This window comes from Stigmatopora nigra, chromosome 20 (assembly GCF_051989575.1).
Source record: "Stigmatopora nigra isolate UIUO_SnigA chromosome 20, RoL_Snig_1.1, whole genome shotgun sequence".
Taxonomy (NCBI): domain Eukaryota; kingdom Metazoa; phylum Chordata; class Actinopteri; order Syngnathiformes; family Syngnathidae; genus Stigmatopora; species Stigmatopora nigra.
The window spans coordinates 7,439,305-7,459,241 of record NC_135527.1 but is presented as its reverse complement, the minus strand read 5'-3'; the positions used below and the strand labels follow the sequence as shown (position 1 = coordinate 7,459,241).

At 37.3% G+C, this 19,937-nt stretch overlaps 1 long non-coding RNA gene across 2 annotated transcripts in view; it reads right to left on the bottom strand.

The window, feature by feature from the left end:
- Positions 1-19,937, bottom strand: part of LOC144213860 (uncharacterized) — a 40,080-nt gene that overhangs the window by 11,910 nt on the left and 8,233 nt on the right. For both annotated transcript variants that reach the window (XR_013330142.1, XR_013330141.1), the window contains exon 3: positions 15,583-15,638. This is a non-coding gene — a long non-coding RNA (uncharacterized LOC144213860). The remainder of the gene's footprint in view (positions 1-15,582; positions 15,639-19,937) is intronic.

The following is a 19,937-nucleotide window of genomic DNA, read 5'->3' as shown; positions in this document are numbered from 1 at the left end:
GTATGTATGTATATGTATATTTATGTTTGTATATATGTGTATGTATGTATATGTATATTTATGTATGTATATGTGTATGTATATATGTGTGTATATATGTGTATGTATGTATATGTATATTTATGTATGTATATATGTGTATGTATGTATATGTATATTTATGTTTGTGTATATGTGTATGTATGTATATGTGTACGTAAATGTGTATGTATGTATATGTATATTTATGTATGTAAATGTGTATGTTTATGTGTATGTATGTATATATGTGCAAACATATACATATATGTATATATGTATAAATGTATCTATGTATGTATATATTTATCTACCTATTTATTTACTTATTACCTATTTGGTTATGTCTAAAATGTCTTTTTCTGTGTCTGTATTCTCTCCCAGTTGCTACTGTAACATTAAAATTTCAGGTTGAATAAAGTTATCTAAACTAATATAATATAATAGATTAAGTTTGTATTCCAGCGCAAAAGCTTGCGGTGTTCAGGATGCGTGTTGAATAAAGTTTTGTACATTTAGTGAACGACAAAGTGCATTGGTGTCAATAAGGTGGATGCACTTTTCTATGTAGGAGAAGAAGAAAAACAGGCCCATAATGAAGAGCGCCAGTGATGAAAGGCCACTAAAGCACAGCATTTCATGCCGTCCACTTCACATGTTCAAGAGACGCGGCAATTCTATAATTATATCTTCTGAATGGGATGCGCCTGAAAGGAAATGGATCGTGTTCCTTTATGACGAAGAGGGGGAGGGGGGGGGGGTGGGGGGCAAAGTGGGCAGGCGAGGAAGAGAAATGGGGGGACTGGGGGGGCAAGTATCCGAGGTAAAATGGAGGTTGCACGACAACACAGATGAAAGAACGTTAGAGAATTGAAAAAGACTCGAGAGACAAGAGGCTAGCAGACAAAAACAAAAAAACAAAACAAAAAACCATTTCCAAGCCAGAAAGTGAAAAAAAACAAAGATGGCGGTGACTCAATCATCATTTGATGGGCGTTGGACACGTGAGGGAGAGTGTGTCATTTTGCAATGCTTATCGTCATCATCATCATCGTAATCAGGGTAATTCGACTCAGGCGAGATGGAAAGGCGGATGGCGGAAAAAGGGGGGCGAGAAAATGGCACTTTTTCGAGGACGTCGCCATTGCTGAGTGGTCAAAATGTCTGGTCAAAATGATGTTCCACTAAACAGCAAATTAGAGTAACACTATCCAATTGATAATTGATATGTTACATTACCTGAAAACTGAAAAACATGTTGCTATCCATTCTACTTTTTAAAAGGGAGTCTAGATTTCAACAGGGATAATAACGCCTTCCATATATCTTCCCGTTAAGAGACGGCTAGATGAAGTTCTCATCAGCCATTCGATTTGGATGAGGGATAGCGGCGAGGCCATGGCGGGGGAAATTGGAGACGATAAGGGGCCAATGAGAGAAAAGAGCCTATTAAATGAGATGCGTGGCTGTGAGAAACAAAGCGGAATGAAGGAGAGGAGAAAGATGAATTCATGTACAAGAGAGAAAGAAGTGGCTGGGGAAGGTTCATGGCGAGGGAGGACTTATCCCACAATATATAGAACACAATCTTTAACAAAGCAAATGGCTGAGTGTGAAGACCTACTGTATTCATGCATGAACATCTATGTGTATGTATGTATATATGTGCTTTAATATATGTATGTGTATATATGTGTGCATGTATATGTATGTGTATTTGTATGTGCATATGTATATATGTATGTGTATATGTATATATGTATGTGTATATGTATATGTGTATCTATATGTATATGTATATATGTATGTGTATATGTATATGTATATATGTATGTGTATATGTATATATGTATGTGTATATGTATATGTATATATTTATGTGTATATGTATATGTATATATGTGTATATGCATATATGTATGTGTATATGTATATATGTATGTATTTATATATGTGTGTATGTATATATGTATATATGTATGTATTTATATATATGTGTGTGTATATATATGTTTGTGTTTTTGTATGTGCATATATATGTATATATGTATGTATATGTATGTTTGTGTTTTTGTATGTGTATATATATGTATGTATATGTATGTGTATATGTATGTTTGTGTTTTTGTATGTGTATGTGTATATACTCCTCTTGTATTAGATCAAAAACACTGAAAAAATACAATGTCGAGGTACCACTGTACTATAAAGTAACTTTCAGTTGCAGATCAAACCAACATCCATCATGTAAAAAGTAGATGGGTCACTGTTTTCGAACTAATTTGGTTTAACTGGCTCCTGATGCAAATGAAAATAGGGATCAGGTGTCAACAAACATTTTGGCGAGGAAGCATTGGCCTTAAGACATTAAGCACATAATGCCGTTGCATCTGCACAGGAAGAAGCAAAAAGATTCACTCCCACGAGTCGAGGGGACATAATGGAATCGTAATTGAATAAAGCTGAGAGAGCAGATAAGCATGAAGCGTAACCCTCCTGTAAAAAAAAAAAAGGAGGAAAAAAACAGAAAATGAAAGGTGAGCCGGTGGCGGCACGCGCCACTGCCAGCGGGTGAGGCGTTTACAGATGGCTGGATGTTGGCGGCGTCCCAAAGCACGCAGCTGGAAGCCGGCAAAGGAGGAGCAGGTGATGGCGAGCTCCAGCGAACACTACGTGGATAAACATCCTCCATCCAGAGATGGTGGAATGAATTGAAAAGGATGCAAAAGCAATTAGGGGGCGGCCAAACGGAAGAGGGGCAAACGAGTCGGGTGATTTGACGGGTGACGTTTTGTATCAGAAAGCAGAAAATGAAGGAAGATGTGAGAAATGCTGATGAAGACGTTTACAAGTAATATCGAAGTACTGTTTAATATCCAAGTACTGTTTAATATCTAAGTAGTTTTTAATATCTAAATACTGTTTAATATCTAAGTACTGTTTAACATCTAAGTATTGTTTAATATGTAAGTAGTGTTTAATATGTAAGTAGTGTTAAATATCTAAGTACTGTTTAACATCTAAGTATACTGTTTAATATCTAAGTACTGTTTAATATCTAAGTACTGTTTAATATCCAAGTACTGTTTAATATCTAAGTACTGTTTAACATCTAAGTACTGTTTAATATCTAAGTACTTTTTAATATCTAAGTAGTGTTTAATATCCAAGTACTGTTTAATATCTAAGTATACTGTTTAATATCTAAGTACTGTTTAATATGTAAGTATACTGTTTAATATCGAAGTACTGTTTAATATCGAAGTACTGTTTAATATCTAAGTACTGTTTAATATCGAAGTACTGTTTAAGATCTAAGTACTGTTTAAGATCTAAGTACTGTTTAGTATCTAAGTTCTGTTTAATATCTAAGCACTGTTTAAGATCTAAGTACTGTTTAGTATCTAAGTACTGTTTAGTATCTAAGTACTGTTTAGTATCTAAGTTCTGTTTAATATCTAAGCACTGTTTAAGATCTAAGTACTGTTTAGTATCTAAGTACTGTTTAGTATCTAAGTACTGTTTAGTATCTAAGTTCTGTTTAATATCTAAGCACTGTTTAATATCTAAGTACTGCCAATTTTTTTGTATAATATAAGAAATCCAAGCAAGAAAATTGAAGATCAACCTGAGGACACACAAACACCCCATGTAATCTCATTCCAAAACGGAAGGCATGTGGGATTTAACTGGATAATCCTAAAGAAAACATTTTTAAAAAATGCACTAAGTTTTAAATCCCAACTTGGTGGGTGGGAAAAAATGTCACTGAAATATTCAAATGACAGACACACTGTCAAACTAAGCCCAAATAGAATCACAACATTATTATTATTATTATTTTTAGGGGGTGAATTATACTTTACTTTTTTCGGACCAACCCCCCCAAAAAGGAACAATTTAAAAATAAAAAGAAGCTGTTATCGTGTCCCTTTCACGCTGTTACAGGCAGAAGACGCCAGATAGCGAGAGAAAATGACAGCGCCGGGGTGCCGTTGCTTTTCAAACCTTGCACCTGTGCGCACATTTGCTAGTGTGCACGTGCGTACCCGTGGGTGGCGCCGTGTTTTCAGGAATAGAAAGACATCCACGCACACAAACCGAGACAGGAGAAGGAGTCGGATAATGAGAACCGGCGGGGGGAGGCGGGCGCTTTGACGCTAGAAGACGGAGACCCAAAATAGACATGCAAAGTGCAAGGTGTTGAGTCAGAAAATGAAGAAAGCTGAGGTGGGGAAGGGGAATGGGGGAAGAGCAGGAAGAAGGGAAAGTGGATAGGAAGAGAATAACACTTGAGAACTAGAAATATCCAGAAAACTATGACGGAAATACATACTTTTACAACATAGTACTTATTAATTAAGCTTTTTCTTTATAAAAAATAAATATATTTTATATATATGGATGTATAAACCTAATATTTACTTTAATATAAGAGCTAGCCAATGGAAACAATTCTTAATCACATTCTATATGACATAAAATGTAAAGTACTAATCTGTACAATGTATTTTAAATGTATTGCAATGTTAATGAAGTAACATATAACTATCAAATTATATGACAAAGTGATTAAAAAAGAGTACACATAACATATTCATGTTTTAGGGCACCATATCATTAAAAAGGCTTCACATAACTTCCATGTTTTAGGGCTCTAAATCATTAATAATACTTCGATGAACTATTTGATTTAAGCTAAAAGATGCAGACACACATGCTATCATTAGTGTACTTCATTTAAATCGAGAAGACATCCCATAAGATGAGCTACGATAGTATAAACACAAACATACACACCCACCCACCCACATATTCACTTCTCTTGTGGAAAACATGCACAGAAGCACTTGAAACTGATTAGATTGGGATGTGAGGCCCATTACAGATGATGAGACACACTCAATTAAACAGAATCGGGCTGGAGCGCACCCCGGGGGTGCCGTGCTAAACTGGCGAACCATGAGGGGGAATATTTCCACTGTGTCCAACGAGAGCCGCTGTGTTAGAAATGAAAAAAAAACGATAAACGAAAAACAAGGCAGTGTATTTTGGCTTTTAGGTGAACCGGCGCCCTCGTGGGACAAGCGGAGGCGATTTTCGTGTTGATGACGCCCTCTGATTGGCGAGATAAATGCCGCGACACGTCCGTGTCAAAGCAGAGGGTGATAATGTGCAATCGTGGGGGGGCAGGGGGGCAGGGGGGCAGATGGGGGGAAATATAAATATATTCAGAGTAAATGAGAAGTGAAGGAAGATAGTAACAAATTCAAGCTCGTAAGAGTATACTATTCGTCAAAAAGTGACGTTTTATGCCATGTTGGCGCTCAAACTAACGTAAAAATCAATAAAAGTACAAGTGGTGTGTCTCGTAAGGCTTGAGGAATAACAAAAGAGCAAAAAATCAACAAGACTTGAAGACTAATATTGTCGAGAGTCTGACATGCAAACATGAATCGGTGTCAAAGGGGCGGGCTGGGGGCTAAATCTGGCCCGGGTAAATTAATCCTGAGTGCAGACTTTCTGTATTAGGATCAAATTAAAATGAAGAGTATAGATGTATATTAAATTTCCTGATTTTACCCCTTTTAAATCAATAATTGTCATTTTTAATCCATTTTTTCTGTGTTTTTAGTTCTAAAATCATTTAGTAAAATCTAAAAATATATTAGAAAAAAATCTAAAATAAACATTTTATCAGATCTATAAAAAACAGAATATTCAGGGCTTTCAATCCAGTTCTTTTAATCAATTTATCAAAAAAAAATCTAAATATTATATCTAAAACTGGTCCACTTTAAATCAAATTGACATTAAAGCAAACCCGCCAACCAACCCGAGTCTGACACCCCTAACATAAACTCAACATAACCAAATCAGTCAAAAACGCCATAAAAACAAAGACATTTTTCTAAATTCACATTAGTCGACCTCATCTATCTCACCTCTCCAACACAACAACAACAACAACATCCCATCTGCTCATCACAAGCAATATTAGGCACAATAGCACAGCTGCATGAATAATGCAGCCTACAAAAAACTATTCACAACGCCAAAAATAATCAAAAAAATAGCACAAATGGATCTGCAAATGTATAAATATAGGTCGGGCTAGAATTTAGGCCGTAGGAGAAAACCCAAAACGCCAACTGTGTGTAGTATTTCAAACAAGTAGGAAGAAAAGCTCCAATAAATGCAAGAAAGGAAGTACATAATAGTGAATTAGAGACTATTTGGAGGTTCCCCTCGCAGGCTTTTGGATGCCGATTGAATGCTCCTGGGCCGCCATGTCAATTTGCTCCCATCAAAAGGGTTTGGCCGCCGCATTCCCAGACCTCAAAGCGCTCAGACACGCCGCACGCGGTACGACTGTCATCCTCCAGCGGTGGAGATGACGAGTCGGTGGGAGGTCCGTCTACCCCCGCGCCGCTCCGGCGCCCTGGGAAAGTGAGCAGCCTCTCAAAGCTCATCTATGTTGAAATTTCCTCCTAAATGCATTGTACGGCACGCCATTGAAGATGATTGCTGTAAAAAATGCTTGGACTAAAAATCAAAGCATCCCACATTAAATACAATTATTACACTAAACTTTGCATGCTTTCACATATTCAAACCCTTCCAACTTCAAAATATCCTAAAATGTGTGTGACACTACAACTGCTAATACTACAACTACTACTACTACCACCACCAGTTCTACTACTATCACCACCACCACTACTACTACCACCACTACCACCACTACTATCTCCACTACTTCTACTATCACTACTACTAGTGTCAATACTATCACTACTACTCCTACTACTATTACAACTATCAGTTCTATCAATACTATCACTACTACTCCTACTACTATTACTACTATCAGTTCTATCAATACTATCACTACTACTACTACTATCAATACTATCACTACTACTACTACTATCAATACTATCACTACTACTACTATCAATACTATCACTACTACTACTATCAATACTATCACTACTACTACTATCAATACTATCACTACTACTACTACTATCAATACTATCACTACTACTACTACTACTACTACTACTACTATCAATACTATCACTACTACTACTACTACTACTACTACTACTACTACTACTACTACTACTACTACTACTACTACTACTATCAATACTATCACTACTACTACTACCACTACTATCAATCCTATCATACTACTACTACGACTACTACTACTATCAATACTATCACTACTACTTCTACCATTACTACTATCAATACTACCAATACTACTTCTACTACTACTACTATAAATAATATCACTACTACTAATACTATTACTACTATCACTAACACTACTATCCCGTTCACTATCACTACTACTACCACCACCACCACTATTGCTACTACTATTACTACTACTGCCATTACTACCACCACTACCACTACTATTACGACCACCACTAATACTACTAGTAATACCCATTTCCAAGCGACACCCGTGACAAGTCAGCAGGTTTACGCAAGTCACCTACTGCACATTATTTCCCATTGACAAAAAAAGTGTGGTCCAAGAGCCCAGTTTAAGAATCCATAAAAAGAAATGTCATTTTCTATCTAAAAAAAGGAAGAAGTCAGTGAGTCTGACACAAAAAGGCACGTCAGGCGTTTTTAATTGAATCCATCACTTTGATTCGCCGATACGGCGTCTCTATCAGCGTGGAGGAGCTCAATCTCCCGCACTGATTGCCTGAGCTCTCCACATAAAAGAAGCCGGGATGTTTCATTAAGGCGCCGATAATTCCGCCAGATACACTTTGGAAATCAGCATGCATTCAGAGTTGGGCAAAAAATAGAACGGAGTACGTTTGGATGCTTAGCGGGAAACGGCGGTAGCGGCGGCGGGGAGGTTAGCGGAGGAGACAATCTCAAACAAAGACCATCTGACCCCAAATGGGAAAGAAGGGTCAACCAATGAGAAACGAGCTCCACTACATCACCTTCAAAAGGACTCCAACCATGAGAAAAATCAAATTGTCCACAATCCCTACAAGACGTGCTCATTACCGTCAATTTCATCATCAATTCGTAGTTTTTTTTTTAACAAGTAGCTTATCCTACCGGATCATCTATTCGCTTCAAAAAAAAAATGTTGCTAATCTTGGATTGGTATCATCCTATGCATTAAAAAAAAGATGGTTTGGATTAAACAAGATCAATAAGAAACTGGTTTATGGTTGAATTGTACTGTGTTAGAATCAAGAAATGAGTATAATGAAAAGTATTATTAGTAAGTAGTATTTTTCGCACTACAAGTTGGACCTGAGCCAAAAAATATGGCGTCTTTAATTTGATCAGAAACAAATACTAAGTAAACAACAATCAAATGAGGAAAAACGGGCTAAATTAACATCAGTTTTTCAGCCTAAAGCCTAAAAATTAAAAAAAATGATACAAGCTATGAGTGGTCAGAGAGAGAGAGAGAAGAAAAAAAACTACAAGTCCCACTTGAGTATTAGTCACAGGCCTAGCTAAACAAAAAAAAAATGCAATTTATAGTCCGGAAAATACGGTACTTAGCTTTCAGAGTGGAAGTCAAGAGGACGTGTTGCTCTAGTGTTGGATCGAATAGAGTCAAATACACACTTCTAAAAGAGTATTCGTATGTGTATATATATGTGTGTGTATGTGTGAAACGGTCCACTGACAACACCTAACACCGAAAAACATTATACCACAAAACATAGTTTTCTCCCGTTTCGTCTATGGGGAAAAAACCTAAGAAAGCAGTGCCTGAAGGACTCACACAAAATCACGCACAAACCCACACAAATGCACAGTGGCATGCTGGGAAACCATGGTAGCGGCGAATCACAATCATGGTGCTGCTGGGCCGTCGCTATGCCAACAGTGGCGGCAGCTTTCTGTCGGTATCTTACACACAAGGGGTGACACCTGATGAATTGACACATATACACACATATAAATACACACAAACGCAGTAAAGGGGAACAAAAGGAATCATGCAGGTGGATGAAAAGCCAGGAAAAGATGCGTACCATTCCGAACTACGGGTGTGATCCCACACAACTCATGCAACATGAATCATGCAAGTGTCTCTGAAGTGTACACACAAACATACACACTCATACACACACTCCAATTTCAATATGAGCGCTCAAGGATGTCTGCACAACCTCATTTATCCGAGCAACCAACCTTAGTCGAGGGGAAAGAAAACGGCGAATCAGTAAACAACGAAAAAAAAAATGTAACAACGAACGGGTTTATTTTTTTCTGTGATGTACGGGTAACTGGAAAAAGTTTTTGTAGAAAGTACGTCATAGCATGAACATAATGGGTGAAGTGAAGTGTATTATTCATTGCAATGGGTAGAGAATATTTGAATAATGTTATATTGTCTGTGTATACTAAAATTAACTACAAAATGTACGTAAACAGTACAGTTTGTAGCTAGAAAATGTACTTAAACAGTACATTTTGTAGCTAGAATATGTACTTAAACAGTATATTTTGTATCTAAACAATGTACTTAAACAGTACATTTTGTATCTAAAAAATGTACTTAATCAGAACATTTTGTAGCTAGAAAATGTACTGAAATAGTACATTTTGTAGCTAAACAATGTACTTAAACGGTACATTTTGTATCTAAACAAAACACTAAATCAGTACATTTTGTATCAAAAAAATGTACTTTATCAGTACAAATTGCAGCTAGAAAATGTACTTAAACATTACATTCTGTATCTAAAAAATGTACTTAAAACAGTACATTTTGTATCTAAAAAAAAATCATTTTCATCTAAAAAATGTACTAAAATAATACATTCATAGTAGTAGTAGTGGTAGTATTTCAAAATGACTATATACAGAAAATCCCAATTGTAAAATACATCTAAAATTGTGAAAATTATATGACTAAAAACAGTTATAGATAAAAAAAAGAATAAAGTATATGTATACATATCTTTTTAAAGTCAATACTATAACTATCAGGACTAATAAGTCCAAATGTCAATGGCTATTTAGCTGGTCTGCATGCCACAACGCTAGCATAAAAAAAAAGAGCATCGACAAAGATGCAAAGAGGGAAATGGAAGACTATTTTCAAAAAAAGAAATTGTGAGCCAGGCCCTTGACGGAGAAGAAATACGCCGCTTGACCTCAGCGGCGGCGAGCGTGAAGGGGTGAAGGAAAGCAGCCTTCCTTTTTGAAATCAACGGCTCGCACTTGAGAGATGCTCGAAATAACCATGGAAATGTCTCTGGCTTTCTTTGCCACGCTCTAGAAAAATCTCTTTCCATTTCAATTTAATATAAATATGAAATAAAGGCTTGGCGCTGCCAATTTTGTGTCAAAATCATCTCCTGTTGGAGGCTTTTTCTGACTTAAAAAGTACTTTTTTCTATCCAAATATGCTTCAAATCACACGGCAATTAACAGGAAACACTGGTGTAGTTTTTTTAGTAGTACAAAAACTGATGCTCACAACTTTAAGTGTACTAGAACGTTTCCACCGAATAGGTTTGCTACTTTTCAAGTGAGTGCGCATACACGCCTCAGGGCATGTTTGCACCGCACGCCGTCCTGCCGAAATATCGGCGAGGGGGAACAGGTGAGGGATTTACAACTTGACACAAAGCGTGCATTTCAAGATAGGAATAACAAACTTGATTCGTAGATCCGGAGATGGTCGCTCGACTTGAATTTTGTTCAACACTTTTTAAAGCCAAGTAGCTCGAGGGGGGGAAAAGCAAATGTTTGACCACTCATTTTGGGCAATTCTCACCTTCTAATTCAATCTATCTAATGGCAAAATGGTTAAAAAATAGAGTGGTCGGTCAAATGTACTTAGATATTAAACAGTACTAAGATAATAAACAGTATACTTAGATATTAAACAGTACTTAGATATTAAACAGTATACTTAGATATTAAACAGTACTTAGATATTAAACAGTATACTTAAATATTAAACAGTATATTTAGATATTAAACAGTATACTTAGATATTAAACAGTATACTTAGATATTAAACAGTACTTAGATATTAAACAGTACTTAGATATTAAACAGTATACTTAGATATTAAACAGTATACTTAGATATTAAACAGTATACTTAGATATTAAACAGTACTTAGATATTAAACAGTACCTATATATTAAACAGTACTTGGATATTAAACAGTCCTTAGATATTAAACAGTATACTTAGATGTTAAACAGTATTTAGATATTAAACAGTACTCAGATATTAAACAGTACTCAGATATTAAACAGTACTCAGATATTAAACAGTACTTAGATATTTAACAGTACTTAGATATGAAACAGTACTTAGATATTAAACACTACTTAGATATTATACACTACTTAAATGTTAAACAGCACTTAGATATTAAAGAGTACTTAGATATTAAACAGTACTTAGATATCAAAAAGTACTTAGATATTAAACTCTCTCTCTCTCTCTCTCTCTCTCTCTCTCTCTCTTAGATATTAAACTCTCTCTCTCTCTTAGATATTAAACTCTCTCTCTCTTAGATATTAAACTCTCTCTCTTATATATCAAACTCTCTCTCATGAATATAATTTTGAGAGTTTTAACAGTAAACTGTCTGTCACCATTTGACCGGCGACCAAATGTCAATAATACATGATGGAAATTAACTTGACTAAAATCTACAGTACGCAATGACCATTAAATACCCCCTGTCAAAACAGTCCAGTCATCAATGACAACCATCTACTGGGCATTGATATGACCCACAACCCAAACTGAGTCTAACACCCCTTTCACTAAATGAAGCCATACTCTCGTCCCAATAGCAAAAAACCCACAAGACCCATGTCGAATACCCATTTCATCCAATCCTGCACTTTTGAGGCCCTCCCCACATGTTTGACAACTCACTAGATGGTAGTATTGAGCCACATAGGGATGCGAGCCACAGTGGTGAACACTTGGCAATCAAGACCTAGAAATCAATGGCTATCATCTTTCTAGAGGGAGCAAAATAGAGAGAGAGGTCAGATTTGCCATTTGTCCGACAGTGCAACACAATAGCGGAACAACACAACATAAATACCACAGAGACCGGCTAATGAAGAGATATGGCGGAGAGGGAAAGCAAAGCCCAGATCTCCGGGAGAGGATCAAGTTGGCTGCAAATACGATAACCGCACAACTGATCCCACTATGGCCGCCATGGCCGTCAAGTGCGGGTAAAAAAATGGCGCCAAGACCCCTGGTGGACCAAGAGGACTGCCTGGAGTGCGATTGTGATGGAAAGCAAACGTGAATTTGGGCTTTGTTGGACGCCAAGATGATAAAAGATGGAAATCGGAGGCGCTTAAGTGTATGTTTGGGAAGCAAATGAGTGACAACACAAAACAGCTCTTTGAAAGGAGCTATTTGTTTTGACTCCTTTGCCAACCAATGTGTTGTTAGTAAAATTGAGTTTGTGTGTAGTACTAGGTTGGACTCAGTGGACTAGTGGGTAGCGTTATGGGCCCACAGTCTTAGAATCATGTATACAGTAATCCCTAGAATATAGTGATTTATTTAATAAAGAGAGTTCTGGATAATAGTACTTGTGTATTTCTGTATTGGCGCTAATAATGTAGTAGGGGAGTAATATGGGTGATCCTATTTTGCAGTTTTTTGCAGCCATGTCTGGTCTACAGATCTAGGACGGGAATCGGGGACAAAAAAGGGAATGGTCGCAACACCTTTTGTAATCGTGACTGGACGTTTGGTCGCCGGCCAAAATGTACTTAGATATTAAACAGTACTTAGATATTGAACAGTACTTGGATATTAAACAGTACTTAGATATTAAACAGTACTTAGATATTAAACAGTACTTGGATATTAAACAATACTTGGATATTAAACAGTACTTGGATATTAAACAGTACTTAGATATTAAACAGTACTTAGATATTAAACAGTACTTATATATTAAACAGTACTTAGATATTAAACAGTACTTGGATGTTAAACAGTACTTAGATGTTAAACAGTGCTTAGATATTAAACAGTATTTAGATATTAAACAGTACTTGGATATTAAACAGTACTTTGATATTAAACAGTACTTGGATATTAAACAGTACTTGGATCTTAAACAGTACTTGGATATTAAACAGTACTTGGATATTAAACAGTACTTGGATATTAAACAGTACTTGGATATTAAACAGTACTTGGATATTAAACAGTACTTAGATATTAAACAGTACTTGGATATTAAACAGTACTTATATATTAAACAGCACTTGGATATAAACAGTACTTAGATAATAAACAGTACTTAGATAATAAACAGTCCTTAGATAATAAACAGTACTTAGATATTAAACAGAATTTAGATGTTAAACACCATTTGACCGGCGACCAAACGTCCGAGCACCCTTTGTAAAGATCCCTCGACCAACAATACACAAATATTCCCTTTCCAGTCTAACACACACCCTCCCTTTTGCAGTACACACATTTATGTGCGCTACGCTAATCTCTCACTGTGTGTTTTACTCATATCCTCCATAGTCAGGTCATAAATCATTCCCATTGGCTCCAGACATGGCCATCAGTTATTGAAAGGTGCAATCATTTGCAATTGATTCATCGCCTCACACACACCCGCACAAAATACAAACCACTAATTGACCAAGACGGACGACGGCGTTTGTCGACGCCACGTCCCATTCTGTCAACGCATCATCCACACTCGCCGACTAGAGTGAAATATGGGACTGGAAATTCATCTATTAGCTTTAATGTATTCTAGTCCGCTTGGTTATTTGGCCCGGTGCAGCCTTGCGAAATATCGATGATTCAATTTGGGTAAAACGCTATTGATTGCAGTACTTCCCGATATGAATCGCTTCTCAAATACCCCGCACGCCTCCCACTTTAAAGACCCTCCCGTTTATTGTTTGTACTCCCTAAAAACACGTCAATATTTCCATTTGTAATCATGTTTATCCAGTTTCGGCTTTTGTGAGGGTTAGCGAGTTTTTCCTTCAGAATTTGTACTACCGGTTTGGAGTTCTACTTCTATAGCTTCGGGGCTTTTGAGGTAGAGGGGGGGTTCTAACTTTTAATTATTCAAGAAAGCTTTTGACCACATGGACCTGGGCACCTGGCAGCCATTCATAACAGGCTTTGAAATCTCAATACGTATTTTTTGGGGGGAGTCTATGGCGTCTGACCCGGAAAAAAACGGAAAAGTCCAACTAATTTAAATACTGACACGGGCGACCTTTGGAAGAGGGTAAGGTACGAAGATAAATATCAAGCAGGAAGGACAGTATGTATATCACAATCCCCTACTACTTAGTACTACTACCACCACCACCACCGCTACTACTACTACCACCACCAACACCACTACCACCTCTACTACTATGACTACTAATACAACTACTACCACCACCAACAACACTACCACCACCAACAACACTACCACCACCAACAACACTACCACCACCAACAACACTACCACCACCAACAACACTACCACCACTACTACTATTATGACTACTAATACAACTAGTACCACCACCAACACCACTACCACTACTACTACTAATACTACTACCACTACCACCACCACCAACACCAACATCACTAGCACTACTATGACTACTAATACTACTACCACCACCAACACCACTACCAATACTACAGCTTCATCTATTGTAAGTATAGTACAACCCCCTTCTGTTACTACTACTACAGTTCCATCTAGTGGATGTACAACACAATCTCTACCACTACTAATAATACTACCACCACTACTACTAATAATAATAATAATAATAACACTACCACCAACATTACTACTACAGCTTTATCTATTGTATGTATAGTACAAGCCCTTTCTATCACTACTACAGTTCCATCTAGTGGATGTATAAAACAATCCCCTACTACTACTACTACTATGTCTTATAATCCCATACACCTTACATGAGAAACAAATTTTAAGAAGACCAAAAGACATGGAAAATACAGTACAGTAGCCCTCGAGACTAAGGTAGCCTGACCCCTTTTTCAATGTTTCTTAACCGTTTTGCAATTTCGCCCGAGTCTATTGCCCCTCTCATAGCCGTTTGTTTATCCCTTTCCAATCCCGCGAGAGGCCAAAACCGAGAAGAGCTCTTTCCAAATGTTTCATCACCGGCAAAAAAAAAGGTCCAACCGCACCGGCAAAAAACAAACGGCGAATAGGCGGTGACATTTTGGCGGAGACAACAACTACTTCCTATCGGTTCCTCAGCGCATATTCCGGAACGTATCCGCGTTCTTTGGCCATAGCGGCAAAAAAAAAAATTAAAAACAGAGCAAACATTTCAAGCAGTTTGTCTTTTTCAAGCCCGAAATAGCGTTAATCAAGTCCCCGAAGAGTCGTAAATAAATAGAGAGAATAATAATGATTCTTGGTTCTTCCCTGAGGCCGGCATCAAAGTAGAAGCTGATCAACAATTCGCCAAGTTTAGCGTAAGGGGAACCATCTAACAGAGGAAGACAAAACAAATACGATACCTTAGTTCTCAGGCGCTGAAGACATCTGGGGCGGGGACAAGAGACGAGGAAATTGTCTGGAGAGAAGAACAACAAACAAATTTGCTTTTTACTCTTTTGCGTACATTCAGGCGGAATTTAGAAAGAATCAAGTGGAATTGAACCTTCGCTAAGACTGGAAGAATCGATGGTTTAAAGGACAAAAACAACAGTTTACAAACATTTCAGGTTGTATTAAATTATCTGCCAAAAATTTCTGGGATATAAAAATGATGAGTGAATCAAGGGTGCGACTTATATACGAACACATTGAAACTGGGGCTATTTCCCCTGATAAATTGTGTCAAAAACAGGCATATTTGCGATAAAAATAGTGGTTGTATTTGGTGTTTTTACCCGGGACTTATGTCCAATGATGATGTAAATGTATTTTTGACTATTTTGTATAAAAATAAGGATCCAGGGATGTTCAGGGTTTTTTTTTTTGCCTGACATCGATTTGGGCACTTTATTAACTTTATTGACATGTTGGTCTTATACGAGAGAAATTGTAACATTTGATGATTTTAAGAATGATTTTAAATGTACGTCTTAAACATGGAGGTGGCTAATGTGCGGGAGAATACAGTAGGATTTGACATTTTTTATTTTTATTCCAAATTTGAAGGGTAAACGATATCCAAATCGTGGAAGCTAGTGACCTCAAATCAAGTGGCGCCTTGAGATAAGAGTTCATGTTGCTTTGCCATGCTTTTAACAGATTCTGGAGGCTCGCCGCAAAAAGACTCCGGGCAAAACTAGAACGCGGGGTGCATCCGACTGAGTTTTGGAATTAAAAAAAGGTGTAGAGCACACGATGGTGACACTCGCCCACTTTACCCGTCAATTTCATCATTTCACAGACGTCCCCCCTGAGACCCACAGCAAACGGGACCTGAAAAGATATCAGCGTATGGTGCAAGACTTTCATTTTCCAAGCCACCTGCTGCCAATCATCCTACGGGTGTACCTCTCCTCCTTTCCCTGACTTTTCACATACCCTCATTTTAGCCATTATGCTCATTACTGGAGTTGTTGGGGTCAAGCAACTGAGGGTTGAAAGGATAGATATCCTGAAAAAAACTCTTGTTTGGGGTCATTTGTGGTAGTCAACTTCAAAATAAAATACTCTACTCTGAAAAACTGAAGTCTATAGAAGGTATTTTATTTTAAATTATACTTTAAAAAAAAATAGAATATTTCATGTCTGCAATTTAGGCCTACTGCCCAAAGTTGGCTGGAATAGGCTCCAGCACCCCCGCAAACCTCGTGAAGTCTTTCAAATATGAATAGTTTTCCCATCTAAAATGAAACCAACTATATTTTTAAATAAAAAATGATATATAATGTGTAGAATTAATTAAAAAACAGTTAATTAAAATATCTAGTATATAATGCAAGGATGAATATAAAGTATATATATTCAAATATATAAAAACATTGAAATATAATTCTGAAAGTTTTTTTAAATTAGAAAAAAGAACAATTTTTTCTAAACATGACAATATCTTAAAACGGAGTCATTTTGTAAAATATACGTTAGTAAAAATCCAAAAACAAGCCTTTATATTGTAAGTATACATTTTAAGGTATTTTATTTTAACTGATTTAATGTCCTACACACATTCTTGATTTTTTTAGTTTGCCGAGACAACATGAGTGGAAATCTCGCACTATCGATCACAACGAGGTCACGAGGACGCTGGTCTTTGTTTTGGCGTCGCCTTCACACCGACAAATCAACACTCAGCACTTTTCCCAACAAAACCGTGCGAGTCAGCAAACACCGCCTTGATAATTACAATCACATTCAAAGCAGGACAATCATCTTCTTTGCATAAACAGCAACCGTTCCCACTTATCTAGCAATCAGGATAAATAGTCCGTCTACACTTTCACATTCAAATGGTCAAACAGACAAAGGCGGAAACCAGAATCCGAGTAAAACCATCTCTGGAGAGATGGTCAAAATGGAAGAAACAACGAAAACCATCACATTGAATGATGATACGTGCATGGCGGAGCGTCTCGCTCATTCGTCTCACTTTTGTCTCGCATAAATCTTTCATTTAATCAACTTGGGGAAAACACATGGACGCGTGTTGTCTTCGCTATGGTAAAATTCGTCTTTTGGCAGCCATTCAAAGATGGAAGAAACCAAAAAGGTTTTGATGTTAACGGATATGCCTTTAAATCTCTGTGAGGAAAATGACATTTATGAGTAGAAACGTCATCTGCCAGCTATTATAAGCTAATACAGTCTGGTTTTAGCTAACCTTTCCAGTTTTTTAGCGGTGATTGGAACACGGTGGTTTAATGAGAACGAAGAAAACAACGTCACTGATGAAAATATTGTAAATGATTGTTCCCATTTGCTTGCAAGTGGGTAAAATAGGGGTGATAAGAACAAAATGTCAGTCAATCCCACAGGCGTCGATGCTGAGGAGGTTGATGAAATATTAATGCGGCCATGCTAAACGCCATTTACGTGTCATTTTTTAAAGTAGCTTTATTCCTAAGTTCTCCAAAAATGCAAGTAAATTAGTTCAGTCAATGAAAATACTGTATTTTCTCGCATATAAACCACCTCCGCGTTTAAACCATACCCTTAAAATTACCTTAACATCATTAAAATTTACAATTTCTCTCATATAAGCCGCCCTGTAATCCCCAATTTTCACCTACATATTATTTTTTTTAATTATTAGTACAAATGTGTTACTTTGAAGGAAAAATCTGAAGAAAAATAATCGTACGTGCTATTTCTGAGATACTACGGTATAGTTTGTCATCCTTAGGCAAGATGGCGGCACCCTGGCATTCACAAAAAAAGGTGATTTTAATTTAAAAACGTATTTTTGCTCCAAAATAATCAGTTAAATTATACACAAATTAATACTAGCACTGTTTTTTTTATTCTTGTTTGCTCCAAGTTTTTTAACTAGGTCTACAATGTCTTGTGTGTCTTTTACCACCAAGAAATTTCCCCAAAAACGGGATGAAATAAAGTTCTAACCTAAGCTAACCTAGCCAAATATAGACACTAGTTTACTGCCCCTTCTCTAAATATTAGAATTACATATAAAATATCATCTAGCCAAAACAACCACATGAAAAAACAGTACCAAAAACATCCGACTTTCTTCCAGACAACTAAATCCTCTCGCCAACCTGGGGATCAAGAGACCACCTCACAGTCTCGCAATCTCACCCGAAATGACGTTAGCTTAAAAAACTGAAAAAGACAAGAAAGCCCAAATGGTGACAAGCCTTTTCCACACGACAGTGTATTACAATTCCCAGTGTGAGTATCCCGGTATGGAGCTTAAACTTGCAATGATGCGGGTGGAGGTGGGGGGTGGGGGGCTAAGGGGGGGGGGGGGGGGGTCAACTCATTAGATTGGGCTGCAGACTAAGTCGGATTAACCGAAAGACACGCGAGCAAAACTCGCTCAGCGATAGCGACAGGCCAAAGTCCAATTTTTCCCTCACCGGGTGTGGAATAAGCATGACGCACATTCAGCGCCACGGGGTAAACGTGGCACCGCCCCTCGCCCACCTGACCTCCAATTCTAAAGGAGAGAAACGTCACCCTGGCTTCAAAATTGGAAATCTAGGTTCCTGTCTTTGGATTTGATGGGTTCTGCCAAGGGGATAAGGCTTGGGAATGGAGTTTAACGGGTGAGAAAATGAGGGTAACTTGGATTCTGTAAGACTGCAATGTCAGTATTTTGCTAGAATCTGGATTTGGGCGTCCATTTTGGATTTCTAGGCACAAGAATTCAACTTTTCTTTATTATATTTCTTTAGTAGAGTCCTGAATCTTATTTATCAAGACTTTATCTGGTGAAATATCATTTCATATTTGCTACGTTTTCTTAAGGCTCCCATGGGAAGCCTTCAAATAGGGAAAAATAATATCGTCACCACAATACTATTCGTTTTTTGCGGGTTAGAAAACGGATGCTGGGTAGATATGACCCAGAAAACGAGATGCAATTCTGCTCACGTCTCCATTTTGAGCAAAATCAAAGACAAATCAGCTCAAACTACATATTTTTTTCAAAAAATATGAAGCGTATAATTCAAGTCGAACGAAAACGACAAACCTAAGCAAAGGTCACAACTTGACAGGATGGCACGAGCCCCGGACTCGAGCTCTCGGGCTTTATTTCAATTTTTTTAAGCCAACGTGACATCTTGGCTTGTCAAGCAAAGCATGGAATTCAATTAATTAGCAACAGATGAAATGAGACGGTTTTAAGTCACGCTGATCGCAATTAGCAGCCGAGCGTGACTAATCGCCGCATCTCGTCCAACAGAGAGGGAGGTGAGCT